Consider the following 20866-nt stretch of genomic DNA (forward strand, 5'->3'; position numbering starts at 1 on the left):
CCAGAAAATGAACACAGCACTCATAAAAGTACACTGGCTATTAAGAGCCTTGGAGACTTCACCTAATTTCTCACTCCAGCTCATTTATCTCCTCGGGCCCCTTCTTTCATGGTTATTTGCCCTGCATGGTGATGGGTGGGGAGGTGTCCATTAAGTGCATGCTTAAGTTTGCTTCCAATAGGTACGAGGAAGAAAGAAAAACATGCCTCTTTGTGATCATCCGCTTACGAGAGGATTTGTGCACTTCCTGTTCAGCAGCATGTCTAGTGGGTAGAGCACTGGAAAGGGAATCAAGACTCAGGGTACAATGTGTATAGTGGGGAAGAGCCATTGAACCAAAGTGTAAACCGGTTATATAATGGAAACCACTTCAAGCCAGGGGTGTGGCAGCACCTAGGTCAAGATTCCAGGATTCAGTTTCCCTTTCTGTCACTGGACTTGGGCAAGTCACTTAACCTTTCTGTCTGCCTGTTTCCCCATCCACAGAAAAGGCTGTAAGAAAATATTGACATCCATAGAGGTGACTGTCACAATTCATTAACTCGACTGGGGCAGGGTGGGGAAGGGGTGGAATTTCTATGAAAAAAAAGTCAGTGTACACACTGCTGCATGCTGCTGTCATCATCATTGAAAGAACTGGGCTACAGTTCAGGCTGGAGTGACTGCACAGACTGCCAGGAGAGGCTCTCCACGGAAACGATCATTTGAAAGGAGTGATGTCAGAGGTCCAGAAAAAAAATAATCGTCACTTCTGCAGTGGGGAAGAATTGCTGCCCTCGGATTCCATTGCAGCGTATCAGCAGACAGCTTTTATGTGTATGTAATGTGGTTGGTCAGTATTATTGCCCAATAGGAACTGACTTTCTTCACATGACTTTTCTCAGCCAATTGCAAGCCAGGATTTTCTCATGTGTAATACCATCACTAAGTTACATTACAGGGTGTTGTAAATATCTGTCCCCGAGTGTGGCCAGACTGAGCACAGGGACTGCTTCCTGAATGTGACCCCTGGGGTGCCAGTCAACCCACAGGAGGCTGGGAGGGGGCAGGGCCATGGGGCTTACACGTCTCACTTGATGCCCTGACTCTCCCACTGGGGCAGAGCCACTCCACGCTGCCCCCAGTGCAGGGCTGTGGCTAAATCTGGCCCTTAATGTCTGGGACGTGCTTTGAGACCCTTGGGCACAGGGCACAATGAAAGTAACAACATTGTCTCCAGTGGTTCCCTACCCTATCGTTATGGTTGACGTGGGTAGTTTTCTGGCTTCATATGTGCCCCTCCCCACCCCAGTGCCTAACGTCTCTAGCCAATAAGATGCTGTTCATGTTCACCTTTATGGGTCTGAATATTTTAGTCTCGCTATGATAATTTCTGCCTAGCCCATTAAGAACAATACTCAGCAGGAAGAACACTGTACTCAGCAGGATTAATGCAGCATTCTCCCACCTGCTGGCCATGCAATTCCTACCTCCAGCTCTGATCAGGGGTCCAATGGCTAGTGCACTGGTCTGGGAACCAGGAGACCTGGGATTCATTTTACCAACCTGTTTGCATCCACTTGGCAGTACAGAGTCTGCTCCTATCTGCAGCAGGCAGCTTTCTGCTCTGATCAGCATTCAGAGCCCTGAATTGCTTGGCCAAGTCACTTCAGCTCTTTGCGCTTCCCTCCCGCCCTGCCCTTTGCGCTTCCCTCCCACCCGCCCTGCTATTTAGACTGCAAACAGCTTCAGGGCAGGGATTGTCTCTATACTGCGTTTGTGCAGTGCCCGTCACAATGGGGCTCTCATTTCATTTGGGGCTGGTAGGCTGAGGCCGCAGGTTGCCCATCACTGCTCTACTGTGTGTAAATACTAATCAAGAGGACAGCCTTTTGAAGCTGGGCCACTTAAACTTTCCCAGCGCCTGGTTGCTGTGTGTTTATGCCCCTGTGGAAGTTGGTGGTGGAGCTTATCTGGTTTCATGGAGCTGTGCCACTGGAATACCTGAGGCACGCTAATTCCGTCTTTCCCCACTGGCTTTGAATGACTACGTTGTTCAGATCAATGTCTCCGTCTGGGCGACTGCAGGGTCTCTCTTCGCGTTCCTTTCCTACCACAGATCCCAGCTTCACGTTACCCCTCGCTTTTCCCCACTGCAGTGCAGCTCTCCTCTTACTGGCGACCTTTCTTCTTAAAGCCCCACTCACCCTTTCCTTTTTCCCTGCACCATCTGAAAACGGAGCTTTTTGGAAGAAGAGGGCAGCATCCTTTGGGCAGTGTGTGTATTCAGTTCAGCTCCATTAGGCTTGGATAGGTGTCTGAATGCAGCCAAATCCATGGTCATCACCCTGCTGCCCCATTATTGGTATGACAGTAGCATCTCTAGGGGCCCCAACCAAGGGTGAGGCCCCCACTGTGCTAGGGACAGACAGGGAACAAGAAAACAGCCTCTGTCCCAGAGATCTCACTGTGGGAAGCAGCTGAGTAGCTGCTGTTGTGAAGTAAGGTTGTGGGAAATGGCGGGAGAATTCAGACAGCAATGCAGGGCTCTGAAAGGTATGTCTACACTTACTTTCGGAGCGATCAATCCAGCGGGGGTCCCCATCTCCGGTCGACTGCGGTACTCCACCAGAGCGAGAGGCGCAGGCGGAGTCGACGGGGGAGCAGCAGCAGTCGACCTACCGCAGTGAAGACACCGTGGTGAGTAGCTCTAAGTACGTCGACTTCAGCTACGCTATTTTCGTAGCTGAAGTTGCGTAACTTAGGCCAACTTAGCTCGCCCCTTCCCCCCGGGGTCGACCAGGCCTGAATGCTGAACAAAGCAGAGAGCTGCCTGCTGCAGACAGGAGCAGACTCTGGTTTCTGTGCTGCTAGGTAGAAGCAAAATGTGTATTTGTTTGGCCCATGTTCTCCTTACATTAATAGGGAGAGCACCACACAGTCTAGGACAGGGGTTCTCAAACTGGGGGTTGGGACCCCTCAGGGGGTCACGAGGTTCTTACATGGGGGGTTGTGAGCTGTCAGCCTCCACCCCCAACCCTGCTTTGCCTCCAACATTTATAATGGTGTTAAATATGTTTTAAAGTATTTTTAATTTATAAGCGGGGTCACACACACAGGCTTGCTATGTGAAAGGTGTCACAAGTACAAAAGTTTAAGAACCGCTGGTCTAGGACATAAAAGAGCTCTTTCTGTGCTTCCCAGCCTTCTCCCTTCTTTCTGCTCTCCCACTCCCCCCGCCCCTGATACCTTTCTCTAGCTTCCCCAATTGCAAACAGGTCCCTGCTGCTCCCTCATGTCCCTCATCAATGTGCTCCCTTTTTAGGATGGACATGGGTAGTTTTCTGGCTCTGTATGCCCTCCCTAGAGAGCCTAATGTCTCTAGCCAAATACAATGCTATTCACTTCCCTACGATCCAAATTCTGTCCTTGGTTACACACACCCAAATCCCACTGAGTTGCAGGTGTAGACAAGGGCAGAAACTGGCCTGCTGTTAATACTCCCTAGGGGGAGAGAGGGGTCCGGGTTCTAACCCCCCTCTCCTGGCCTCTGGCTGGCTGCTTTCTTCAACCTGTGTGCATTCAGCCATGTTCCACAGCCCATTGCTGCTTGTCTCTCTGGAGATGCTCCTGAGATCTGCTGAGACCTCTCAAGGCTGGTGGTTGTGGTGGGACAGCTATCCAAGCTGATGTGAACCCCAGAAAGTATTACTCTAGCTCTGATTTTTTTCAAGCCAGTCCATCCATCCTATTGTTTCAACTTGAAGCCACAGTTGGATGATACTAGGTCAGACTTGCTGCTGTGGCTGAGATCTGCTCAGCACAACAGGTTGGGGAGCTCCCTAATTCTTTGCCCAGATTTGCCCTGATCACTGCCCTGACACAGGCTAGAGAAGCCCCACATCAGCTGGCAGTGGTCCCCAAGGGACCATTGTGACAACATCACAGAAATTCAGGTGATGAATATTCGTGAGGGTGGACCTGTGAAGTAGTTTTGACTCTTGCAACACCCAGCCTTCATCCCCAGGCTTCTTTTCTGCACAGTTCAAAGGGGAGTAGGCAGGATTTCTTTCCAAGGTTTTATAATCTTACAATCAAGAATTTTTTCTCATTGTAACTTTTAAAAAACAAACACTGGCTTTTTTACTGGAATGAAAAGTTTTGGGAAAATATCCATTTTGGTAAAAAATTTCCTTCTGTTATTTTGAAAAAACATTTTTTCAATTAAAATTTTTGGTTTTGGGTAAAAAACTTTCAGTTTTTGAAATTTTTTACCAATATTTTGGTAATTTTTTTACCCCCAAAATATACTGAAAATGGTTTTCAAAATAAAAAAATATTTCTGTTTCATTTTCCCCCTATAATCCCTGAAAAATGTTTGTGGGAAATTTAGAAAAAATAATATTTTGCATTTTCTTGCAAAAAAAAAAAACCTGGCATTTTTCATTAAGCTCTACTTATAAGACAGGCGACTGTCTCTGTATCTAAGCTTACATGACCAAGGATTTTTTTTCCACTGGGTTGATTATTCTCTAGTAAGTTATTTCCCCCCATTTGGTTTCTTGTCCCCAGGCCACAGCATGGGGTGCTACTGTAAATACTGCCTTCCATCCTTGCATGCTGTGACAAGTTAGAGGCAGACATTTGGTTTTATTGATTGCATGAAGCCCTTGCACAATCAGGAGGTTGGCTGTGTTTTTCTTTGCTCTCACAGAGTGGGTTATATCTGCACCTAATAAAAAAGGAATATGAGCCCTTGGAATTGCTTTGGTGATAAACATGAAGCATGAGGAACTGGAATTTAGTTATGCAACTCCAACTAACAGCTACTGACATGCTGTCTATAACACAGACCCCATTATTGTTATAGAGCTTTCATACCTTTGGGCGTCATCCAAAACCCACTGCAGTCAACGGGAGTATTCCCATTGATTTCCAGTGGGTTTCGGCACAGGCCTTTCATCACCAACTAAAAGTGATAGCTTCACCAGGCACAGCTCCCCAGCATGGCCGGAGCAGAGACATAAAATCTCTCACACAGAATTGTTAGGGCCAGCTCAAGATGTATTGGTGCCCTAAACAAAGATGTGAGTTGATGCATTTAAAAGGTGCTGCAGAGCTGCTTCCAAGAAGGTGCAATGCATTGTAGGGAATATTTTTCTTTCTGTCTTTCCCCTTTAAAAGGTACCTTGATAAAATGTAAGTGGACCTGCCTAAAAATGGTACCAACCATGGATTTACTTTTCATGGCATGTTTGAGCAATCCCAGATTTCATCTGTCCTGCGGGTGAGCACTGATAATGTCACAGCATGCAGTACAGCCACACATACTGTGTCCTGCTCCTGTGTGTTACATCTACACTTGGAAGGCTTTGCTGGTGTAGCTATACCAGGCGACCAAAGCACTCTTCGTGTGGACTCAGCTTTTGCCAGTAGTGCTTATTCTATCCCTCCTGAGCAAATAAGCTATACCAGCAAAAGTGCAGTTTTGCTCATATACTGTGTCTACACTAGGGACTTCTGCTGGCATAGCTATGTCACTTGCAGATCACACCTTTTCACACACCTGGAGCTAAGCTGACAGAAATTTGTCGTGTAAACCTGGCCTAGGAGTAACCACTAACCTGTTATATGTGTGAGGCAGCACTATTTAGTGACATGTAACTGGATTGCTTTTCTGACCCAGTAATCAGTTACTAGCAGTAGATTCAATGTCATCAGTATCTTTAACAATCCAGCTCTGCAAATCCAGCTCCATGGTAGTTTTAATATTATGCAGAGGCATTTGTTGTCTTGCTTCGTCTCTATGAGCCTCCTTGGAAAGACTGTGCCCCGACCTGTTGTTTTGGCACAAATGCTAAGAACCATGCTAAACGCTCATGTTACCACAAAGTGTGTATGCTGGTAAAGTCTCAAAACTTCACGTTCCAAAAGACTGCTTCCAAAAGTTGCCTGATTTATGCTGGAGGCTAGGCAGGCTTCGAGCAGACCCCAGAATACAGAGGAGCTCAGAGGTCATTCCCACCCTCTTGCTGCCATTTTCCACGGTTTTAATCACAAATCTCGGTGTGTTTTTCCTTAAAGGCCCAGCTCCTGGAGTCATGGGAAAATCACAGCTTTCACTTAAAACAAAAATATGGGAGGAGAGCTTGGGGGAGTCCATGCTCAAAAAGCAGAAGGCAAATACAAGAAACCCGAACTTCACGCTTGTTAAAAATCTCGTGATTGTTAAGCCTATCTCAAGGGCCTGACTCCTGACTTTGGCTTTTGTGGGGTTGGCAGTACAGCTGCCTATTCTGTCCCCACAGCTAGTGAGTGTAGTTCAGATAGCCTGGAGAAGCTGCCCTTCTCCTGGCCCCTAATACTAAAGTCACAGCCTGTTGCCTGAGATGAGCACTCTGAACCTGGCCTTCCACTGCCTTGTATCATCATTTACACCTGTGCAAAGGGAGTGTGAATCACTGCCAGATCAGAACGCTGGGGCTCTCTCTGAAGTCCATGGCACTGAGTTCCTGGTTATCCTCAGCAGAACTTCTCAGTTCTGCGCATGTCTCTCCAGAGTTTAGAAGTAGCGCAGGGACAGACACAGAGCTCAGCAGCTCTGCCATGGCCTCAAGTCTCTAGGATATTTCTAAACTCCTTAAGGATAGGTGTGGAACTCATTGGTTCCTACTGTGTCGGCTGAGCTCAGAGGCTCTGCAAGGACCATTTTCTGGTCACTGGGAAGGCCTCTGCAATCAGCATGAGAAGCTGCTCATCAAGTGGGCTTCAAAACCTTCCAGGGATTTCCTCTGTATCTGTGGCTAAAATTTCCATCACTATCCCCTGCCTTAGAGGTGGCTGCCTATTAGTGGTTCTTTGCGTACCTAGTTTGCAAAGTGCTGCAGGATGAAAGGCGCAAGGTAAATATGATTACTGGTTAGGCTGCATTGCAAGTGTCACTTAGTTGACCCAATAGTCAGTCCTCTATGCTTCTGCACCTGTGACTGCCCCATATTATTCCCTCTCCTCCTCAATGCCTTCTGCTAGTAGCAGCAAAATCCAATGTGAGAGAAGAGACAGGGAGCCTCCTTTGTGATGGAATATTCAAATTAACCAGATTCGGAGGTGGAGGATAGAGAGCGTGGGGTGCATTCATCTCAGGTGTGACTGGGGACAAATGTAACTGGCACCAAGACTGAGTGTGGCCCCTTGTGTACAGCCACTTTGCCGTTAAGTTTCTGTTTATAGCAATGGCACAAATGCAAATGGAATGGAAGGAGATGATATCTGGGAACCACTCATCTCTTTGGATCCTGTCGATAGCACGCTGCTCTCTGGCTTCTGAAATTCCTTACTCTTCGGAGGGCTTCAAAATATATGCCCCATATCAGGAGGCAGAGGGGAAATAGGGTCAGTGGCATACCAGCATGAATGCTGTAGAAGCCCAAAGTGGTACCGTTCAGAAAAGGCAAAACAAGTTAAAATAAATAGCAATCTTTTTTGCTCCACTGTGCTGTCATCATCCATTAACGTCCTTTTGGAATCAATGAGGTTGTTGGGACACACCCAGTCTATGCCAGATTAATAATTATTCCCATTACGATAGCACCTAGAGGCTCCAAGTGCGATCAGGGCCCTGTTGCGCTAGGTGCTGTACGTACACCTCGGAAGAGAGATCCCTGCCTGAAAGAGCTTAAAGAGTAAGAAGACAAAAGGTGGGGGACTGGAAGTCTAATTATCCCCACAGATGCCCCGGAGGCTTCAGTGACTTGCCCCAGGCTACGCAGTAACACTGTGTCTGAGCTGGAAATTGAACCCAGTCCAGTGCCTTAACCATGCGGCCATCCTTCCTCCCTGCATTTTGTCTGGACGCTGTACCTGCTATGAACAGCAGGAGTCATCCAATAAAAGAGGATGGATCAAATTCTGCTCTCACAGTGATGTAAAGCCTAAGCAATTCCATTGACTTCAATGAAGTTACTCTGGATTTACACCAGCTCAATTGTTTTACTGTCTCTCTCTGGCTTTGTGTGTGTTACAGTGGCATCGGCTGAGTGTGCAACACACACACATTGCATGCCCCGCACCGGCTGTGCCTGAAGGATGATTTGGTCAAGCTCCAACATGCAAGGAGCATGTTTTGTTCTACAAAATGGCATTCTCTGCACAGTGTGACCTTGCACACACCATATATGCCAGGTCACTCCGCACAGAGGACGCCATTTTCCATGCAAGTGTTGAACTGCATGCCTGACTAAAAATGTCAGGGCATGCTGCCAGTTTGTAGCCATGAGCAAGGAAGAGAAGGGAAAAAACAGAGCAGTGGTTACTGCAGGTTTATGCTGAGTGGACCACAGATTATGCACTGCCAGCTTTTATCAACATGCTCCTTTCCCCTGTGGGGTTTGCCGTAGCCCTGAGACTTTCCTTCCCCTTTCGCCACACTAACACTTCACACCCCCCATAGTGTATCAGAGCTATAATCTTTCAAGTCAAAAAATACAGGAGAACTTCTTTGGAGCCAATCTATGCACCTCTGTCCAGTCAGCAAGAGGGTACCAGTAATGTAAAGAATTCCTTCCTCTGGGTTGTACTGTCTCTGCAGCACGTGTAGGCTGGAGTGTTTCAGGAAACAACAGACCATGTGTGCAACCAAAGCATCCCAAACGGCAATTTAAAGCAAAGCTATCGGCCATCAAGCTGTTGGTTAGATATTGCACAATACTTTACTTCAGCACTGAAAGGAATAATTTTTGAGTATTGGACATGGGTTGGTTGCAGTGCCATGAGTCCACCATTGCTCTAGCAGATAGAGAGCAAGGGTAAAAGCAACAGTCTGGAAGGCAGCAGATTTAGGGTACGCCTTCACTGCAGAGTTAACTCTGGTGATCAGAACCCAGGTGACTAGCACCTGTGGGGTGAGCAGCCACATTGCAAAGCCCTACCTCAGTCACTGTGTCCTCACTGGTGCTGCAGTCACCTGTATGTGTTGCTAGGGCGTTTAGGGGCACATCCTATGGTTCTTAGCACTGCGGTACCATGAGCTACTCCGAATTGCGGAAGAACTTGTCTGTCCTTCTGGGCACAGAGAGAGCATTGTGGGAAGGGCATCAGTACTCGAGAGGCTCAGCCTGCGTTATCATTGCAAAGTAGGTGGGTTACAAGATCAAGTGATAGTGGCACTCGGGCTCTATTTCATAGCCCCAGCCAGGCCAGCTAGCAAGGGTTGAAAGCACCATTAAATCCAGTGAGATGATTTTGTGTGTGGCCGGGAGGGGGTTGGGGCAACACAGGAGTAAGAACCCAGGTTATCTCTGCAGCAAAGACATAATCTTAGAGTCTGATCCTGACTGTGACAGTGAGCTACCATGTAACTTTGGGAAAGTCACTTACATATCCATTACTTTTCCCCAGCTTATCAGATGGGAAAATGTAACTACTTCACCTCCTAGAGACATTGTAAGGACTGGATAATGTTTGTAAAGTATTTTGAGCTTCTCCAGTGGAAGGTGCTGGAGGAAGACAAAGGATTCTGTTATTAGAGGTGTCTGATAACCCAGAAGGACACAGATAAATTAGCTAATGTTACGGATAGTCCAGCTTTCCCCTGTATAAAATAAAGTTGAGGATAGAGCTGTGTCAAACAGTTGCTTGGGAGACACTAATGAGAAAGTTGCTGGCTTCAAAGCCTTGTTACTGGTTTAACCTAAAAGTATGAATTTAAACCATCATAGTTAAGCCAGTATAAGTCCCAGTGTGGACACTATTTTGGTTTAAGAGATGCTTATTTCGGCTCAGCATAAGATGACTGAGAACAAGTTTATGCTAAACCAAAATCAGAGTATCCACACAGGGGTTTGCATCAGATTAAGTATATTGTTTTAACCCCCCTATTCCCATATTAAACTGATGCACCTTTCCTATGTAGACAGGGCCTGTGACGGTGACGCTATTACAGTCTACTGCCGTCTTGCTGCTTAGAATCTTCTGTCTGTGATTAAACAGAAGTGAAGTACTCAAGAATGCCCCAAATGGGAGCTTTGCAATTATCCAGTACTAAACATATCGGCATCCTCCTCATTAAGTGTGTCTGTTTTCAGGCAGATTAGTTATGCTTTGAGATTGGGAGGGGTTGGGCGGGATCAACAGGAAGATGGAAGGGGATCCCGGAAGAGAAGTAAACAGAAACCTAAGGTAAAGAGCCAGACAAATGTACATACAACACACACTGCAATCCACCCACTGAGCAGCTGCCAAAGGCCAAAGTGTTGGTTTTAGAAGATCCTCATTTGCATAACATCTAAGGACAGAATCTCTCTGTGACAAAGCCAGGTTGTCCTTGTTCTTTGGACCTTAAAAGTAACACAAACATACCGCCCTGGAGAATCAACAAAAGGAGCTAGGAAGTTTTGCCTTTCCTTTGATTTTATTTTTGCAGCTACTTGGTATTGTGAGCAGAGCAGTGGAGATGCAGCACTGATTAGACAACAGAAGAGGCCCCCTGGAGTTGTTCAGCACCTGCATAAATTATCAAAGTGACAGCTTTGTACTTACAAAGAAAATCCTCTCCAATGAGAGATGAGCCTGGTCAGCAATCCATCCCTGCTGGAGATGCCGGCAGAGAGGTGGAGCTAGTCCTAGAGCAGCATGTCTGACCTGATCAGGGCATAGGACCTGATGCAAAGCCAGCTGAAGTCAAAGGAAAACTCAGCCACTGATTGCAGTGGGCTTTGGGTGCATCTCTATATGTATAAGCTTTCGTGAGCTACAGCTCACGAAAGCTTATGCTCAAATAAATTTGTTAGTCTCTAAGGTGCCACAAGTACTCCTTTTCATTTTGCAGATACAGACTAACACGGCTGCTACTCTGAAATCTATATGTATAGTAATCAGATGGCGTAAGTGAAGGAAAGGGAGAACATAGAAAAATTTGAGGTTTCACCACAGCCCTAGAACTTTTCAGGAAGTTCTACAGATTTCTCAAAATATTTCAAAATTTTGTTTTGGGAGGGTGAGATAATTGATTTGCCTTGCCCCACTTCCCAAATACAGCAGACCCTTCAGAGACTTGGGATTCCATAGCTCATTAAGTTCTAAATGATGAGTTCCAAGTACTCCTCTCTCTAGGGCAGCTGTAGCAACCTGCATGGAACTTGGAGGAGGAGCACAGGTTGCAGGAGGGAAAAATTTGAAGGAGGCACCAAGAAGCCAGTCTGTGTGCACATGGCTGGAAAGCTAGCCGCAGTTATGGCAACTCTGTAAATAGTCCCCTTAATAAAGACCTAGTTTAGTTTTTGAAACATGGAGTTCTCTCATATTGAACAGCTCGTATTACGTGGCACATGAAACAGCAGAGATCAACCATTGTCCTTGGAAATGGGTTTTGGGGTCCCTGCTATATAATGAACAACTATGAGAAAATAAAAGGGAGGAGAGGATGAGCGTACTTGCACAAGGAGAGCTGGCAGTATGTAGAACCATGCATAGTGAAGACAGGCACTGTACAAGCTTTCCCACACAGCTCTGCCCATGCACCTCCTCCCTGAGCTACAACAGCCCATCCTGTTCTAAACTTGTCCTACCGCAGCTCTGTCAATGCACCTCAGTCCTCTTATGTAGCACCCCCTGCTATTCCATTGCTAGGCCCTTATTCAGTTCAGCAAGCACCATTACAGATAGGAGGAAATTTGAGATAAACCTGTTCCAATGTTGAAAAGTTTTAGTTTCCAGACCTGACAATTTGGCCTGTTTCACCAGTAGTAAATTCACTTTAAAAGGAAGGCACCCAATGTCCCAAGATCCAAATTGATCTTTATCCCACACAGACTTGATGTTCTCATTTTTATTAGTGAAATTATTTAGGTCAGAAATGATGAATTATACAACTGCCATTATGGAAAAGTCTTATTCAGGTTAGACATTAATCCCACAGCCCAGTAACTTTGTGCACAAACACTTGAGTGCCTTTCCATCCAAGCTGGGGCAGGTTGTGATTAAAATGAAGAGAGAATAGAAACAGAAAGTTTCTATAGATGTAGGACACTGAAATGGGGAACAGGGACACAGAGAGATTAACTGTTTTATCCAAGGTCATACTGGATGTCAGAGCTGGGAATTGAACCCAGCTCTCCTTAATCAGCAGCTTAATCACAAAAACATTCTTCCTCCCGTAAACCTCTGGCACAGAGCCAACATTATAAAAACAATACTGAGTCTGAAGTTTATAGTCTTACTCATTTATGCTTTTGCCAGTGTATCCATAATAAACGTTTATACTGTGTACACCTACCAGTTAGGGACTACTAGGAGCTGCTGTTGCTCTGTTAAGTAGCTCCATAGACAAAGCACATGGAAATATGTGTAATGTAGGTTTATGGGTCAACTCCCAGACTCAAAATAAAAAAAGTAATTAAAAATCAGCTTCCACCAACCCACACAAGGGTATGATTGAAAGACGATACATCTTGTTCTATTTCCACCTCCATGTTCCTTCCTTGGGATGTTTAGGATGTCCTAGCACCACCAGTTAGCTTTGTTGTTAATAAAGACTAAAAGTGTTCTTCCTCTGGCCAAGCAGCCAGAAACATCAGGCTGTGGTTCCCTGACAACCAGCCCAACCAAGATCTAGTGAGGAATGACTGGTTTCAGAGTAACAGCCGTGTTAGTCTGTATTCGCAAAAAGAAAAGGAGTACTTGTGGCACCTTAGAGACTAACCAATTTATTTGAGCATGAGCTTTCGTGAGCTACAACTCACTTCATCGGATGCATACTGTGGAAAGTGTAGAAGATCTTTTTATATACACAAAAAGCATGAAAAAATACCTCCTCCCACCCCACTCTCCTGCTGGTAATAGCTTATCTAAAGTGACCACTCTTCTTACAATGTGTATGATAATCAAGGTGGGCCATTTCCAGCACAAATCCAGGGTTTAACAAGAACGTCTGCGGGGGGGGGGGGGGGTAGGAAAAAACAAGGGGAAATAGGTTACCTTGCATAATGACTTAGCCACTCCCAGTCTCTATTCAAGCCTAAGTTAATTGTATCCAATTTGCAAATGAATTCCAATTCAACAGTTTCTCGCTGGAGTCTGGATTTGAAGTTTTTTTGTTGTAATATAGCAACTTTCATGTCTGTAATCGCGTGACCAGAGAGATTGAAGTGTTCTCTGACTGGTTTATGAATGTTATAATTCTTGACATCTGATTTGTATCCATTTATTCTTTTACGCAGAGACTGTCCAGTTTGACCAATGTACATGGCAGAGGGGCATTGCTGGCACATGATGGCATATATCACATTGGTGGATGTGCAGGTGAACGAGCCTCTGATGGTGTGGCTGATGTTATTAGGCCCTGTGATGGTGTCCCCTGAATAGATATGTGGGCACAGTTGGCAACGGGCTTTGTTGCAAGGATAGGTTTCTGGGTTAGTGGTTCTGTTGTGTGGTATGTGGTTGCTGGTGAGTATTTGCTTCAGATTGGGGGGCTGTCTGTAGGCAAGGACTGGCATTCATAAACCAGTCGGAGAACACTTCAATCTCTCTGGTCACGCGATTACAGACATGAAAGTTGCTATATTACAACAAAAAAACTTCAAATCCAGACTCCAGCGAGAAACTGTTGAATTGGAATTCATTTGCAAATTGGATACAATTAACTTAGGCTTGAATAGAGACTGGGAGTGGCTAAGTCATTATGCAAGGTAACCTATTTCCCCTTGTTTTTTCCTACCCCCCCCCCCCGCAGACGTTCTTGTTAAACCCTGGATTTGTGCTGGAAATGGCCCACCTTGATTATCATACACATTCTAAGGAGAGTGGTCACTTTAGATAAGCTATTACCAGCAGGAGAGTGGGGTGGGAGGAGGTATTTTTTCATGCTTTGTGTGTATATAAAAAGATCTTCTACACTTTCCACAGTATGCATCCGATGAAGTGAGCTGTAGCTCACAAAAGCTTATGCTCAAATAAATTGGTTAGTCTCTAAGGTGCCACAAGTCCTCCTTTTATTTTTGAGGAATGACTGTCAACTGCCAACTCAGCTTTGTGGGATGGACTATAGGGAACCAGATTAGACTACCAACCCACCCTGGCTAAGCAGTGATGCAAAGCTAGCTAAATCCTTCAGCATGATGGCAAGAAGGGATCTTCAGTCCCTCACCCCACAGTAAGCTGAGAGCCCCAGCCTCAGCAGAGTTGATGCGGTTAGCGCCTAGAGAAGGAAGCGTGGGTGAAGCTAATGTTGCTGTAGAGAGCCACCTGCTGGCCATTCTCAAACAGCATGATCCAAGCTCTGAAGTGAACTCAGTCCTGCCTGGCAGGCTGGAGAAAAAGTTTTTTTGAGGTGAATTAGGGAAAAGGTTTACACAGGAGTCTGCTATTGACCACCGGACCAGGGAGATGAGGTGAAGGAGGCTTTCTTCCGGCAACTCACAGAAGTTACTAGATCGCAGGCCCTGGTTCTCATGGGAGACTTCAGTCACCCCAATATCTGCTGGGAGATCAATACAGCGGTGCACAGACAATCCAGGAAGTTTTTGGAAAGTGTAGGGGACAATTTCCTGGTGCAAGTGCTGGAGGAACCAACTAGGGGCAGAGCTCTTCTTGACCTGCTGCTCAGAAACCGGGAAGAATTAGTAGGGGAAGCAAAAGCGGATGGGAACCTGGGAGGCAGTGACCATGAGATGGTCGAGTTCAGGATCCTGACACAGGGAAGAAAGGAGAGCAGCAGAATACGGACCCTGGACTTCAGAAAAGCAGACTTTGATTCCCTCAGGGAACTGATGGGCAGGATCCCCTGGGAGAATAACATGACGGGGAAAGGAGTCCAGGAGTGCTGGCTGTATTTTAAAGAATCCTTATTGAGGTTACAGGGACAAACCATCCCAATGTGTAGAAAGAATAGTTAATATGGCAGGCGACCAGCTTGGCTTAACAGTGAAATCCTTGCTGATCTTGAACACAAAAAAGAAGCTTACAAGAAGTGGAAGATTGGACAAATGACCAGGGAAGAGTATAAAAATATTGCTCGGGGATGCAGGAGTGAAATCAGGAAGGCCAAATCACACCTGGAGTTGCAGCTAGCAAGAGATGTTAAGAGTAACAAGAAGGGTTTCTTCAGGTATGTTAGCAACAAGAAGAAAGTCAAGGAAAGTGTGGGCCCCTTACTGAATGAGGGAGGCAACCTAGTGACAGAGGATGTGGAAAAAGCTAATGTACTCAATGCTTTTTTTGCCTCTGTCTTCACGAACAAGGTCAGCTCCCAGATTGCTGCACTGGGCAGCACAGCATGGGGAGGAGGTGACCAGCCCTCTGTGGAGAAAGAAGTGGTTCAGGACTGTTTAGAAAAGCTGGACGTGCACAAATGCATGGGGCCGGATACGCTGCATCCGAGAGTGCTAAAGGAGTTGGCGGATGTGATTGCAGAGCCATTGGCCATTATCTTTGAAAACTCATGGCGATCCGGGGAAGTCCTGGACGACTGGAAAAAGGCTAATGTAGTGCCTATCTTTAAAAAAGGGAAGAAGGAGGATCCTGGGAACTACAGGCCAGTCAGCCTCACCTCAATCCCTGGAAAAATCATGGAGCAGGTAATCAAGGAATCAATTCTGAAGCACTTAGAGGAGAGGAAAGTGATCAGGAACAGTCAGTATGGATTCACCAAGGGCAAGTCATGCCTGACTAATCTAATTGCCTTCTGTGACGAGATAACTGGCTCTGTGGATGAGGGGAAAGCGGTGGACGTGTTGTTCCTTGACTTTAACAAAGCTTTTGACGGTCTCCCACAGTATTCTTGGCAGCAGGTTAAAGAAGTATGGGCTGGATGAATGGACTATAAGGTGGATAGAAAGTTGGCTAGATTGTCGGGCTCAGCGGGTAGTGATCAATGGCTCCATGTCTAGTTGGCAGCCGGTATCAAGTGGAGTGCCCCAGGGGTCGGTCCTCAGGCTGGTTTTGTTCAATATCTTCATAAATGATCTGGAGGATGGTGTGGATTGCACCCTCAGCAAGTTTGCAGATGACACTAAACTGGGAGGAGAGGTAGATACACTGGAGGGTAGGGATAGGATACAGAGGAACCTAGACAAATTAGAGGATTGGGCCAAAAGAAATCTGATGAGGTTCAACAAGGACAAGTGCAGAGTCCTGCACTTAGGACGGAAGAATCCCATGCACCGCTACAGACTAGGGACCGAATGGCTCGGCAGCAGTTCTGCAGAAAAGGACCTAGGGGTTACAGTGGACGAGAAGCTGGATATGAGTCAACAGTGTGCCCTTGTTGCCAAGAAGGCCAATGGCATTTTGGGATGTATAGGTAGGGGCATTGCCAGCAGATCGAGGGACGTGATCGTTCCCCTCTATTCGACATTGGTGAGGCCTCATCTGGAGTACTGTGTCCAGTTTTGGGCCCCACACTACAAGAAGGATGTGGAAAAATTGAAAAGAGTCCAGCGGAGGGCAACAAAAATGATTAGGGGACTGGAACACCTGGCTTATGAGGAGAGGCTGAGGGAACTGGGATTGTTTAGTCTGCGGAAGAGAAGAATGAGGGGGGTTTTGATAGCTGCTTTCAACTACCTGAAAGGGGGTTCCAAAGAGGATGGATCTAGACTGTTCTCAGTGGTAGCTGATGACAGAACAAGGAGTAATGGTCTTAAGTTGCAGTGGGGGAGGTTTACGTTGGATATTAGGAAAAACTGTTTCACTAGGAGGGTGGTGAAACACTGGAATGCGTTACCTAGAGAGGTGGTGGAATCTCCTTCCTTAGATATTTTTAAGCCAGGCTTGACAAAGCCCTGGCTGGGATGATTTAGTTGGGGATTGGTCCTGCTTTGAGCAGGGGGTTGGACTAGATGACCTCCTGAGGTCTCTTCCAACCCTGATATTCTATGATTCTATGATCCCCAACTAAAACTAGAGGGGGGACAAAGAACAAAAATGGCGTTGAAAGCTCAGGTTTGACCTGCACCATCTAAGCCCTGGATTTTGTTGTTCGAAGCTCCAGCTGAGATCTGAGGTCTCCTTGTGTTTGTACAGTGCAGTGCCTAACGCATAATAAGTGACTGTCCTGAAAAGTTTACAATCTAACGTCTTGTCTGCATGAGAAAGTTAACACTGCTTTAACTTGAAACAGTTTTTAAGCTCCTACGTGGACACTTATTTTGGTTTAAGTGTGGCTTATTTTGGTTACTTAACCCATCTGATAACTGCCTTACGCTAAACCAAAATAAACTGAAATAAGAGGGTCCACACAGCCTTTCACAAGGGTGTAACTAAAGTGGTTTAAAAACTAGTGCAGCTTTCTCATGCAGACTGGTCTTAATAGACAGGACAGGGTGGGAGATAGAAGTGTTAACCCTCTGCTACAGATGGGAATGGAGGAATAGACACAGTAAATGACTTGCCCAGCGTCAGTCCTCTGGCAAAAGCAGGGGATTGAACCCAGGTCTCCTGCATGCTATTTCAATGCCATTAGACTACCCTTGCTCTGGTTCCAGAAGCTTGTTGTGAAGTCTGTACTTTTACCAGCTTTCCCACTGCCTTTTCATTTGCAAATCCCAGCTTCCCAAAGGGGAATAGTGCTAAAACATCAATAGCCTCATTATCTGAATTTAGAAACAACAAACATATGAACACAGATTTCTCCACTGCCCATTACCAAGTTCCTGAGTTGTCTTTTGCTTGTCTCCCACCCATAAGGGCCCGAGGTCATATGAGGGAGGGAACACACTGGCACAGGATAGACGTTGATTAATATTTTCAAATGGTTAAAACCACAAGATTCTTCATACAGGGTGCCTAGACAGAGTAGTGATGGGTGCATTAGAAACACTGTAGATTAGATTAGGTTCTAACTGATAAATTATGGTCATTTTTCATCAGTACTTTTTGTGGATTGGAAACTCATATTTGACCTGTAAGTAGAGCTGGTCAGAAAACAGAATTTCCTTTTTGCAAGAAATTCCAAGATATCTTTTCATTCCAAATCAGCACAAAGAGTCAAAATTTCCATCGGAACAAGCATTCCCCCCCTAAAATTTTATTTGGAACCAGCAAATTGTTTTATTTCTGCAATATGAAATATTACATATTGGATTATATAAATATAATTGTAATTCTAATAATCAAACTGAAATGAACTGAAATGTTAATCAAAACAAAATGTTACAACACTATTGAAATGAGAAAGTCAATGATTCATTTAGACTTTGTCCCCATCGAAAATTTCCTGAGAATTGCCATGTTCCCACAAAACATTTAGATTTTGACAGAACTGCATTTTCCAATGAAAAATTGTTCCATCAAAAATATTTTGGACTAGCTCTACCTGCTGGCCCTTTGGGGCAGGGACACTTCATTTAGTGTCTTCTGCAGATTAGCATACACTGTTGGTGCTTGACCAATAATGTCGCTCAGATACCACCAAGATGGAGTACAGTGTATTGTGATAACATAGGGCACAGTTTAGTTGTCCAGGAGAAAAGGGGAGATACACAATGCAGTAAGAGAGACCCATTCTCTGTTTGCTGAACCAGCCCTGGCAGCTAAGTCTGCAGCTACCTATCACAGCATAGAAGTGATTTGGACTGGCAGTAAGAGAGGCCTGCAGGTGGTGGCATTGGTCTGCTCCATTTGTGTATTAGGCACAAGCAACCAGTCACAGGTAAGATATCCCTGAGCACACAGGTGCCTCTGGCCACAGGGCTGGTAGCACATGCACAGATGTGGAAGGACACAAGTCGTATTTCTGAAAGTCATGGCACTTGGGTACCAAGGTCCCAGGTACAGCAGAAATCCCAACAATAGATTTTAACATATAAACTCACGGGGCAAGGTACCAGGGCACCACCTGGTCATTGAAAGTCCAGACCAGCAGCTTCCCCTCCCTTTGCAGAGTGGCTGCTTGGGAGAGAGAGGGGAAGGAGGCTTTGGTGGAAAGGAGGACACACACCCAGGTATCGTAGGGCTGAGACAAAGGCCCAGACTGTGCCTTTGCTGTTTGTTACACTGGCAGTTGGCACAGAACAGGGAAATTATTGAGTGATCCATCCCCTGTCGTCCACTCCCATCATCTGGCAGCCAGAGCTTGGGGTTACATCCCTGACCATCTTGGCTAATAGCCATTGATTGACCTGTCCTCCAGGAACATATCTCTTATATTTTTTTAACCCATTTATACTTTTGGCCTTCATAACATCCCCTGGCAACAAGTCCCACAGGTTAACAGTGCATTATGTGAAGAATACTTCCTTATGTTCCTTTTAAACTTGCTGCCTATTAATTTTCATTGGGGACCTCTGGTTCTTGAGTTATGTGAAAGAGTAAATAACACTTTCTTATTCACTTTCTCCACTCCATTCATGATTTTACAGACCTTGGTCATATCCCCCACTGAGTCATCTCTTTTCCAAGATGAACAGTCCCAGTCTTTTTAACTTTCCTCATATGGAAGCTGTTCCATCCCCCTAATAATTTCTGTTGCCTTTCTCTGTACCTTTTCCAATTCTAATAGATCTTTTTTGAGATGGAGCGACCACATCTGCACACAGTATTCAAAGTGTGGGCGTACCATGGATTTTATATAGTGACATTATGCTATTTTCTGTCTTATTATCTTTCCCTTTCCTAATGGTTTCTAATATTCTGCTAGATTTTTTGACTGCCACTGCACATTGAGCCAATATTTTCAGAGAACTATCCACAATGACTCCAAGATCTCTTTCTTGAGTGGTAGCAGCTCATTTAGACCCCATCATTTTGAATATATAGTTGGGATTATGTTTTCCAATGTGCATAACTTTGCATTTATCAACACTGAATTTCACCTGCCATTTATTGTCCAGACACCCAGTTTTGTGAGATCCCTTAGTTAAGTCCAAAGCAAAGAGTTACAATCTTGAGTAATTTTGTATCATCTGCAAACTTTTTCACCTCACTCGTTACCCCTTTTCCCAGATCATTTATGAATATGTTGAACAGCATGGTCCAAGTACTGATTCTTGGGGGACCCTGCTATTTATCTCTCTCCACAGTGAAAACTGACCATTTACTCCTCCCCTTTGTTTCCTGTCTTTTAGTAGCCAATTATTGATTCACAAGAGTACCTTCCCTCTTATTTTATGATTGCAAACTTTGCTTAACAGCCTTAGGTGAATGACCTTGTCAAAAGCTTTCTGAAAGTCCAAGTACGCTATATACACTGGATCACCCTTCTCCACATGTTTGTTGAGATCCTCAAATCTAATAGGTGAGGCATGATTTCCATTTACAAAAGCTGTGTTGACTCTTCCCCAACAAATCACATTCACCCATGTGTCTGAGAATTCTATTCTTTATTATAGTGTCAGCCAATTTGCCTGGTACTGAAATTAGGTTTACCAGCCTGTAATTTTAAGGATTGCCTCTGGAGCCTTTTTTAAAAATTGGCATCACGTTAGCTGTCCTCCAGTGATCTGGTACAGAAACTGATTTAAGTGTTAAGTTGCATATCACAGTTTGTAGTTCTGCAATTTCATATTTGAGTTCCTTTAGAACTCTTGGGTCTATACCGTCTGGTCTGGTAACTTATTACTGTTTAATTTATCAATTTGCTTTATTTGGAATATACATTTAATTTGAGCCTCCATTGTGGTGTTTTTAAAAAGTGTCCATGCAGCTTGCAGGCATTTCACTCTTATGACTGTTCCTTTTAATTTCTGTTTAACTAGCTTCCTCATTTTTGTGTTGTTCCCCTTTTTGAAGTTAAATGCTACTGTGGTGGGCTTCTTTGGTATCTTCCCCACCACAAGGATGTTAAATTTAATTACTATATGGTTGCTGTTACCAAGTGGTCCAGCTATATTCACCTCTTGGACCAGCACTTGTACCCCACTTAGCATTAAAAGAAGAATTGCTTCTCCCCTTG

General features: G+C 45.2%; 1 protein-coding gene across 6 annotated transcripts in view; it reads left to right on the top strand.

Annotated features, from left to right (window-relative positions):
• Positions 1–20866, top strand: part of EPS8L2 (EPS8 signaling adaptor L2) — a 110506-nt gene that overhangs the window by 42765 nt on the left and 46875 nt on the right. Inside the window, exon 1 of one of the 6 annotated variants that reach the window (XM_073347144.2) lies at positions 15445–15551. The exons of the other annotated variants lie outside the window; for them this stretch is intronic. The gene's annotated coding sequence lies outside the window, so the exon portion shown is untranslated. Of the gene's footprint in view, positions 1–15444; positions 15552–20866 lie in introns of those variants that run through there. 6 annotated transcript variants of the gene reach the window in all.

Source organism: Lepidochelys kempii, chromosome 6 (genome assembly GCF_965140285.1).
Source record: "Lepidochelys kempii isolate rLepKem1 chromosome 6, rLepKem1.hap1, whole genome shotgun sequence".
Classification (NCBI taxonomy): Eukaryota; Metazoa; Chordata; order Testudines; family Cheloniidae; genus Lepidochelys; species Lepidochelys kempii.